Raw genomic sequence first — 10,854 nt, 5'->3', positions numbered from 1 at the left:
GAGTACAATTATATTTATATAGTGGTAATAAATATATAAATATAATTAATGGTAACTTTGGGTTTGTCAAGAGTTGACAGATAAGTCCAAAGTTGGAGTTAGAGCTTTATTTGTTCCTTTGGTCTCATCCCAAGCCACACACTAAAGCCCAATTGGGCTGGCCCAAAAGGCTAGACCAATTAGATAATTAGTTGTTTATTTAATAAGCGTAATTAAATAAAGTAATTGCTTTTGACAATTATAAACGTACGTATGATTAAAAGAGAAATATATAGTTTTCTCTAAACACATTCTCTCTTGAACAAGTGCGTAAATAACTGATTGAGAGATCACACATCTTGGGCATATGTGGAATTGAGGTAAAGATTGAAAGTCTTCCCAAGTTCAATCTTCTTTTATTTTGAATTTCACTGCATCAAGGTACGCCTTTCTATTTTTTGTTTATAAAATTCTAGATATTCCATGTTATCTCACATGAATGAAGTAGATCCTTGTGTTGCTTCCGTTGTGGGTTTTGTATAAAATGCAAAACCAATTTTTTCCAATAGTTTCTTCGTGTGAGAGTAAAATGTTATGTCGTTGACTGTCAAATACTCCTATGTGCCATCAGTATTTAAGTTATAGAAAGCCAGATTGTGAGGCCTGCACATAACAATAAATCATAGTCTTGTGTGTGTGTGTGTAAAGCTAGTTAGAGAGAATGATCTACCTAGCAATGGTACCATTCAAAATGGATTTGTTCTGCATTTTGATTTCCAAATCTTATGATGAGCAATGTAAGTTTCATAATTTCATGGAAGGACAGTCCAATTATCCTCGTATCTTTTTCTAAAATATTGTTTCTAAAAATTCACACAAGTTTAATTTCCTTCTTGAAATTTTTTTCGTCACTCCAGTTCATGTGTTTCCAACCATTATTTGAAAACCATGGGCCACAAGGGCCTAATGGATGTAAGTCATGGGCCAACCATCATTTGAAAACATTCACTTTTGAAAAGGGTTATTTAATGATAAACATAATGAAAAAAATCTCTAGAAGGGTTTTAATAAAAATCTCATGAGTTTTTAGTGAAAAAAATTCCTAGACGGGGTTTTATGGAAATCCCATGATTTTGATGAAAGAGTTCCCATAAGGGTTTTTGTTAAAATCTCATGAGTTTTTGATGAAAATGCCCTTAGAAGGATTTGCGAAAATCCCTTGATTTTTGAGTGAGAAATCCCTAGGAGAGTTTTGATAAACATCACATGAGTTTTATGATTTGGTCCCTAGAAGGGGTTTAATAAAAATCTCATGCATTTGTTGTGTATTAGAGGTAGAAGACAAAATTTCATCTATATATAATATATTAAAATGGTTGTAACATTTAATATTAGAGGTAAGTATTTTGGTTGTTTTAGTGTTTCGAAAGTATTTTGGTCATTTTATAGGTTTCGAGAAATTTGGTTTTTGTCATTTTTCAAGTTTTAGGGTACTTTTCGTCATTTTAGAGGTATCAAGGTATTTTTGCTCATTTTAGATGTTTTGGGGAATTTTGGTAGGTTTCATAGTATTTTGGTTGTTTGTGAGGTTTCTGGGTTATTTTATTAATTTATTAGGTTTTTGGGGTATTTTCGTCATTTTAGAGGTTTTAGTCATTTTTAGGGTTTCAAGGGTGTTTTGTTCGTTTGAGAGATTTCAACTGTATTTTAACTAAGGTTTAGTGGTATTTTTGTCATTTTTAGAGGTTTTGAGGGTATTTGGCTTATTTTTTAGGTTTCAATGGTATTTTGGTCAATTTTAAAGTTTTGGGGGGCATTTTGGTTATTTTTTAGGTTTTTGGGATATTTTGGACATTCGTGGTGCATTTTAATCATTTTGGAAGTTCTAAGGGTATTTTGGTCATTTTAGTGTGGGAAATTTTGACAAAAATACCCTTAAAATCACTAGAATCGCCAAAATGAGCAGTCGAATCTCGATACCTTGTAAATGACCAAAATGCGCCAAACATCTAAAATGATTAAAAAATACACCTTGACATCACTAAAATGAGCAAAATGCCCCAAAATCCTCTACAATGAGCAAAAAAAACTTGAAACCGACCAAAATACCCCCAAAATCTAAAAAAATGAACAAAATGCCCCTGAAACCTAAAATGACCAAAATTACCTAGGAAACCACTAAACTAGCCAAAACACCCAAAAACCTATAAAATGACCCAAAAAAAATACCCAAACCTCTAAAACGACTAGCATTCCCTTGAAATCTATAAAATGACCAAAATATATTAAAATATTTAAAATGACCAAAATACTCTTTTAACCTCTAAAATGGTCAAAAAAATTCCTAAAACCTCAAAAATGACCACAATACGCTTGAAACCACTTAATGACACAATATAACCCGTAAATTTTGGTTATTTGGAAGGTTTCAAGTATTATAGGCCCGTTTAAAAGTTTCAAGGTATTTAGTCATGTAGATAGTTTTGGGATATTTTGGTAATTTTAGAGGTTTCAGGTTTTCGTGCTCATTCTAGAGGATTTGATGTCATTTTGGTCATTTTTACAATTTTGGGGGTATTTTAATCATTTTACAGGTTTTGGGGTATTTATGATCATTTTAGCGATTTCGCGGTATTTTGGTCATTTTAGAGGTTCAAGGTATTTTTGCTCATTCTAGAGGAATTAAGGGCATTATTTGTCATTTTGTGATTTTGGGGGTATCATTTTAATTCTTTTACAGGTTTTGGGGTATTTTTGAGTTCTAGAGTTTTCGGGGTATTTTTGGTCATTTTTACTATTTTTGAGGTATTTTTGATCATTTGAGAGGTTTAGGGATAATTTGGTCATTCAAGTGGTTTTGATGTATTTTTGGTTGTTCTGAAGTTTTGAGGCATTTTGTTCATTTTAATGGGTTCAGGTTGGGCGGGGGGGTAATTTTGGTCATTCTAATGATTTCTGGGTTATTTTTGTTAATATAGTGGTTTCAGGATTATATTTGTCATTTTAGAGGTTTAACAGATACTTGGTCATTTGTGAGGTTTCAAATGTATTTTGGTCATTCAAGTGGTTTCAAAGTACTTTTTGTCATTTTAGAGGTAAGTATTTTGGTCATTTTAGTGGTTTCGAAAGTATCTTGGTCATTTGAGGTTTTAGGGTTATTTTAGTAATTTACTAGGTTTTGGGGGTATTATCATCATTTTAGAAGTTTTGGGGGGTATTTTGGTCATTTTTAAGGTTTCAAGGGTATTTGTTCGTTTGAGAGATTTCGAGTGTATTTTGGCTAAGGTTTAGGTGTATTTTTCTCATTTTCAAAGGTTTCGAGGGTATTTTGCTTATTTTTGAGGTTTCAATGGTATTTTGGTCATTTTAAAAGTTTTGGGGGGGGGGGGGTTGTTGTGGTCATTTTGCAGGTTTTGGGGGCCTTTTAGTATTTTGGACATTCGTGGCGCATTTTAGTCATTTTGGCAGTATGTATTTTGGCCATTTTAGAGGTTTTGGGGTATTTTAAAAGATTTTTGATATTTTGGTAATTCTCACAAGTAAAATATTTTTTTTTTCTAGTGTGGGAAATTTTGACAATGAAATTACTAGAATTGCCAATATACCCCTAAAATAACCAAAATTACCAAAATATCCCCAAAACCACAAAACGTCAAAAAAAAAAAAAAAAAAAAAAAAAAAAAAAAAAAAACTCTGAAACCTCTTAATTGACCAAAATAACCCCAAAATCTCTAAAATGACTAAAATAACTTCAAAACCTCTAAATTGACCAAAACACCCCATAAACAGCTAGAATGAGTAGTCAAATCTCGATACCTAGTGAATGACCAAAATGCCCCAAACATCTAAAATGATTAAAAAATACACCTCAACATCGCTAAGATGTCCAAAATGTCCTAAAATCCTCTAAAATGAGCAAAAAAACTTGAAACCAACCAAAATACCGCCAAAATCTAAAAAATTAACAAAATACACCTGAAACCTCAAATGACCAAAAATGCCCACAAAACCTCTAAACTTGCAAAAACACCCAAAAACCTATAAAATGACCAAAAACATACACAAATCTCTAAAATGACCAATATTCCCTTGAAATCTTTAAAATGACCAAAATATATTAAAATATTTAAAATGACCAAATTACTCTTTAACCTCTAAAATAGTCAAAGAAAATTCTACAACCTCAAAAATGACCACAATACCTTTGAAATCACTTAATGACACAGTATAACCCGTAATTAGTTATTATGATAGTTTCGAGTATTTTAGGCCCATTTAAAAGTTTCAAGGCATTTAGTCATTTACATGGTTTGGGATATTTTGGTCATTTTTACAGGTTTTAGGCTTTCGTGCTCATTCTAGGGGATTTGATGTCGTTTTGGTCATTTTTTCGATTTTGGAGGTATTTTAATCATTTTACAGGTTTTGGGGTAATTCTGATAATTTTAGCGATTTCACAGAATTTTGGTCATTTTAGAGGTTCAAGGTCTTTTTGCTCATTCTAGAGGAAATGAGGGCATTTTGGTCATTTTGTGATTTTGGGGGTATCATTTTAATCCTTTTACAGATTTTGGGGTATTTTTGTCTTCTAGAGTTTTCGGGGTATTTTTGGTCATTTTTATTGTTTTCGAGGTATAGGGATAATTTGGTCATTCAAGTGGTTTCAATGTATTTTTTTGTTGTTCTGAAGTTTTGAGGCATTTTGTTCATTTTAATGGTTTTGGGTGGGGGTGGGGGGTTAATTTTGGTCATTCTAATGATTTTCGGTGTATTTTTGTTAATATAGTGGTTTTTGGATTATTTTAGTCATTTTAGAGGTTTTACAGGTATTTGGTCATTTTTGAGGCTTCAAATGTATTTTGGTCATTCTAGTGATTTCAAAGTATTTTTCGTCATTTTAGAGGTAAGTATTTTGGTCATTTTAGTGGTTTCAAAAGTATTTTGTTCATTTTGGAGGTTTCGAGATATTTTGGTTGTTTGAGGTTTCAGGGTTATTTTAGTAATTTATTAGGTTTTTGAGGATATTTTCATCATTTTAGAGTTTTTGGGGGTATTTTGGTCATTTTTAAGGTTTCAAGGGTATTTGTTCATTTGAGAGATTTCAAGTGTATTTTGGCTAAGGTTTAGGGGTATTTTCTCATTTTTCAGAGGTTTTTATGGTATTTTGTAGACATGGCAATATGGGTTAGAATTTTCTGACCCGACCCGACCCGAAAAATACCTAACCCGAACCCGATTTTTTTTTATCCGAAGCAAAAACGGGTTGACCCATGACTCGACCCATTAAAAAAAATTCGCTAAAAAAATATTTAAATTACGTCCTGATACTAAGTGCATAAAGCACAAAGTACCAAAACTTATAATCAATATATTATATATTATAAAAAATGATTGTTTGATTCATCAAAAGTCAAAAGCTAGCTAGCCTAGCTTCAGTGCACTGCTTTCCATTAAAAAAAAAAAAAAAAGCCTAGCTTTAGCCTTCACACGATACACCATTAGACCACACACGTTATACAAGGCAAGGGCCAAGGCTGTCAAGAGTCAGACAACCATTAAAAAAAAAAAAAAAAATCTCATTCAGCTGAGCTATAATTTGCAAGTATGAATATTTGCAGTGCTGAATCTGCTACCAACATTGAGTAGATTGAGATTGAGGTGTAATTCTTATAAAATATTTACTTATTCTTCTTTACTTAATATGTTATGTTTATTTTTAAATCTTTTTTTGTTTAGTTTATCTTTTTAAGTAATCTAACTTTACTATTATTTTAAATGCAACAAAAACATGTGCATTTAAGAAGACCGATAACTTGCTACTTTGCTGGCTTACTTGTTTTGTTTGTTTTAAGATCTATCTCTTTTTGAAGATGTAAACTTGTAATTATATGCATTTTGACAGTGAACTATTAACATTGAATATTTTTTCCATCATGAATTTATGACTATAAATAATTTTTGTCATGCTCAAAACTATCAGAATTGGAAGGATATTAATAAGTGGCATTAAGTGCAACTCATTTGCTTAATTGATTTTATTCATTCTCTCTAAACCAGTTGTCATTGGTTTGTTTTTGTAATTGAAAAAAAAAAAAAAAAAAAAACTTGTTTGAAAAATACGAGTAAACCTGACCCAACCCGCAACCCAATTAACTCGTTTTGACCCGTGACCCGTTTGACCCACAAACCCGATTGACCCGACCTGAACTCATTTTGCCACGTCTAGTATTTTGCTTATTTTTGAGATTTTAATGGTATTTTGGTCATTTTAAAAGTTTTGGAGGGAGGGGGGGTATTGTGGTCGTTTTGCTGGTTTTGGGGGCGTTTTGGTATTTTGGACATTTGTGGTGCATTTTAGTTATTTTGGTAGTATGTATTTTGGCCATTTTAGAGGTTTTGGGGTATTTTTAAGGTTTTTTGATAATTTGGTAATTCTCACAAGTAAAATAATTTTTTTTTTTGGTGGGAAATTTTGACAAAAATACCCTTGAAATCACTAGAATTGCCAATATACCCCTAAAATAACCAAAATTCCCCCAAAACCACAAAACGCCAAAAAAAAAAAAAAAAAACTTTGAAACCTCTTAATTGACCAAAATAGCCCCAAAATCTCTAAAATGACTAAAATAAGTTCAAAACCTCTAAATTGACCAAAACACACCAGAAACGGCTAGAATGAGCAGTCAAATCTCGATACCTCATGAATGACCAAAACACCCCAGAAACGGCTAGAATGAGCAGTCAAATCTCGTTACCTCGTAATTGACCAAAATGCTCCAAACATCTAAAATGATTAAAAAATACACCTCAACATCGCTAAGATTTCCAAAATGTCCTAAAATCCTCTAAAATGAGCAAAAAAATTTGAAACCGACCAAAATTCCCCCAAAATCTAAAAAATGAACAAAATACCCCTAAATCCTTAAATAACCAAAAATGCCCACAAAACCTTTAAACTTGCAAAAACACCCCAAAACCTATAAAATGACCAAAAACATACATAAATCTCTCAAATGACCAGTATTCCCTTCAAATCTTTAAAATGACCAAAATATATTAAAATATTTAAAATGACCAAATTACTCTTTAACCTCTAAAACCTCAAAAATGACCACAATACCCCTAAAACCACTTAATGACGCAGTATAACCCAAAAATTTTAGTTATTTTGACGGTTTCGAGTATTTTGGTCATTTTAGAGGTTTCAAGTTTTCGTGCTGATTTTAGAGGATTTGATGTCATTTTGGTCATTTTTGCGATTTTGGGGATTTTATAGGTTTTGGGGTTTTTTTTTTTATCATTTTAACGATTTCGTGGTATTTTGGTCTTTTTAGAGGTTTCAGGGTCTTTTTGCTCATTCCAGAGGAATTGAGGGCACTTTGGTCATTTTGTGCTTTTGGGTATCATTTTAATCCTTTTATAGGTTTTGGGTGGGTTTTTTTTTTTTTTTTTTTTTTCCTGGCTTTTATATTTTTCGAGGTATTTTTGGTCATTTTTACTGTTTTCAATGTATTTTTGGTCATTTAAGAGATTTCGGGATAATTTGCTCATTCAAGTGGTTTCGATGTATTTTTGGTTGTTCTGAAAATTTGAGGCATTGTAGTTCATTTTAATGGTTTTGGGTGTGCCCCGGGGGGGGGGGGTGGTAATTTTGGTCATTGTAGTGATTTTAGGGGTATTTTTGTTATTATAGTGGTTTTTGGGGTTATTTTCGTAATATTGGATGTTTTGGAGGTATTTGGGTCATTTCTGAGGTTTCGAATATATTTTGGTCATTCTAGTGGTTTCAGAATATTTTTGTCATTTTAGAGGTTTTTGGGTATTTTGGTTATTTTAGTGGTTACGAAAGTATTTTGGTCATTTTAGGGGTTTCGAGATATTTTTTTTTTTGTCAATTTTTCAGGATTTAGTGTATATTTTATCATTTTAGAGTTATCAATGTATTTTTGCTCATTTCAGATGTTTTCGGGAATTTTGGTCATTTTATAGGTTTCATGGTATTTTGGTTGTTTATGAGGTCTCAGGGTTATTTTAGTAATTTATTAGATTTTGGGGTATTTTCGTCATTTTAGAGGTTTTGGGGGTATTTTGGTAATTTTCAGAGGTTTTTATTGTATTTTTCTTATTTTTGAGGTTTCAGTGGTATTTTGGTCATTTTAAAAGTTTTAGGGGGGTAATTTGGTCGTTTTGCAGTTTTTGGGGGCGTTTTGGTCATTTTCTTTAAACTTTTGGGATATTTTGGACATTCGTGGTGCATTTTAGTCATTTTGGCAGTTCCAAAGGTATTTTAAAGGTATTTTTGATATTTTGGTAATTCTCGCAAGTAAAATAATATTTTTTTTTTTAGTGTGGGAAATTTTGAAAAAAATACCCTTGAAATCACTAGAATTGCCAATATACCTCTAAAATCACCAAAATACCTCCAAAACCACAAAGCGTTAAAAAACAAAACCCCCCGAAACCTCTTAATTGACCAATATGGCCTCAAAATCTCTAAAATGACTAAAATAACTCAAAACCTCTAAAATGACCAAAACAACCCTGAAACAGCTAGAATGAGCAGTCAAATCTCGATACCTCGTAAATAAGCAAAATGCACCAAACATCTAAAATGATTAAAAAATACACCTCGACACCGCTAAGATGTCCAAAATGTTCTAAAATCCTCTAAAATGAGCACACAAAAAAAAACTTGAAACCAACCAAAATGCCCCCAAAATCTAAAAAAAGATCAAAATACCCTTGAAACCTTAAATGACCAAAAATGCCCATTGATAATAGCTTAATTTTGCACATTTATATCATTATTAGAAAGCATTATCATACTTATTTTGAGTTAATTCATGCATTTTATAGTTGATTTTGGAATAATACTGAATAATAAATTTTGTGTTTAATTGAATTTTAATGCGTGAATTTGTCTTTTGTAAGATAATGAAATAAATAAGTGGATTTGTGCAAAGAAGAAAGCTAATAGACTTTAATTTTACAGGGGCCATGATGAAGTCAAAGAAGGTCAATCCAATTAAATTCAAGTCCAATTGGAGTAAGGAATCAAAGGAAATTTGCACCAAATCCAAGTCCAATTCGGATTAGGATTCCAGCCTGTGCACCAGTTAGTATTTGGAGCATAACTTTCTGCTCCAATGTCCAACCGAGATGATTCAAGTTGGGTTGGAAAGATAATCTAAAGGGATGCAACTTTTTAGTTTACGAGAAGTCCGAATTCTGAAGTTAAATGGGCCAAAAACGTCGATTAAGTGAAGCCTAAAAACCTGGGATTTCCTCCAAACGGGAATTCAACTTGTAATAGGATTCCTTGACCTATTTAAAGGCTCTTTAGGGCAAAATTCAGAGAAGAGATACTGTAGAACATAATTTAGGTTTTCTTAAAATTTCTTTACAGTTTTAGAGTTTTATTTGTGTTATGGCTTGTTAGAAGCCTTGCTAAGGCAAGGAGTGAAACCCAACCATTTATTGGTATGTTCTTAACAATTATTTATTAGTTTTAATGATTATTTTTTAATGTTTTTGATTGTTTTAATCATCTAGAAAAGTGTTTTGTTCTGTATAATCCTTTGATTTATCGTAGACTCCAGGCACGTTAAATGCTTAGTATTCCCTGTGAACTAATTCACTAGTTTTGTTTTGCCTAAAATCAATCAATTGCATGAAACTATCTTAGACAATTAATTCTTGAGTTTTTATTGTTAAATCATCCGACTAAGATCATCCTTCATATGAATTTTAGTTGAGTTATAAAATAAATATTGTTAAGACTACCAATAGATGTGTTCTGTGTGGGTCCTAAACCTTAGCACCTTAATATATTATTATTTTCACTTAATTTAAATTACTTTCACTAAACTGTTAAAAATCTCTTAAATTAAACTTTATTATTTTAGTTTTATTCTCTTGTGGTTTGCTAATCAATTCCCTTTTCCCTATGGATTCGATCTCGGACTTACCGAGTTATTACTTCGCGACAATCCTGCACTTTGGAGCATTATTTAAGTCGCAGCACCCACGAAACCTCTAAACTTGCAAAAACACCCAAAAACCTATAAAATGACCAAAAACATACGCCAATCTCTAAAATGACCAGTATTCCCTTGAAATCTTTAAAATGACCAAAATATTTAAAATGACCAAATTAATCTTTAACCTCTAAAATAGTAAAAAAATATCCTAAAAGCTAAAAAATGACCACAGTACACTTGAAACCACTTAATGACACAGTATAACCCGAAAATTTTGGTTATTTTGACAGTTTCGAGTATTTTAGGCTCGTTTAAAAGTTTCAAGGCATTTAGTTATTTACATGGTTTGTGATATTTTGGTCATTTTAGAGATTTCAGCTTTTCATGCTAATTTTAGAGGATTTGATGTCAATTTGGTCATTTTTGTGATTTTAGGGATTTTACAGGTTTTGGGGTATTTTTTATTATTTTAGCAATTTCATGGTAGTTCGGTCTTTTTCGAGGTTTCACGGTCTTTTTGCTCATTCTAGAGGAATTGTGGGCATTTTGTGATTTCGGGGGTATCATTTTTATTCTTTTACAGTTTTTTTTTTTGTCTTTTAGATTTTTCGGGGTATTTTTGGTCATTTTTACTGTTTTCAATGTATTTTTAGTCATTTGAGAGATTTCATGATAATTTGCTCATTCAAGTGGTTTCGATGTATTTTTGTTTGTTCTGAAAATTGAGGCATTATAGTTCATTTTAATTGTTTCGGGTGCGCGGGGGGGTTATTTTGGCCATTGTAGTGATATTAGGGGTATTTTTGTTATTATACTAGTCTTAGGATTATTTTCATAATATTAGATGTTTTAGTGGTATTTTGGTCATTCTAGTGGTTTTAGAATACTTTTCGTC

Source organism: Quercus lobata, chromosome 7, assembly GCF_001633185.2.
Source record: "Quercus lobata isolate SW786 chromosome 7, ValleyOak3.0 Primary Assembly, whole genome shotgun sequence".
NCBI classification, from domain to species: Eukaryota; Viridiplantae; Streptophyta; class Magnoliopsida; order Fagales; family Fagaceae; genus Quercus; species Quercus lobata.
Note: the sequence above shows the minus strand (reverse complement) of the source record.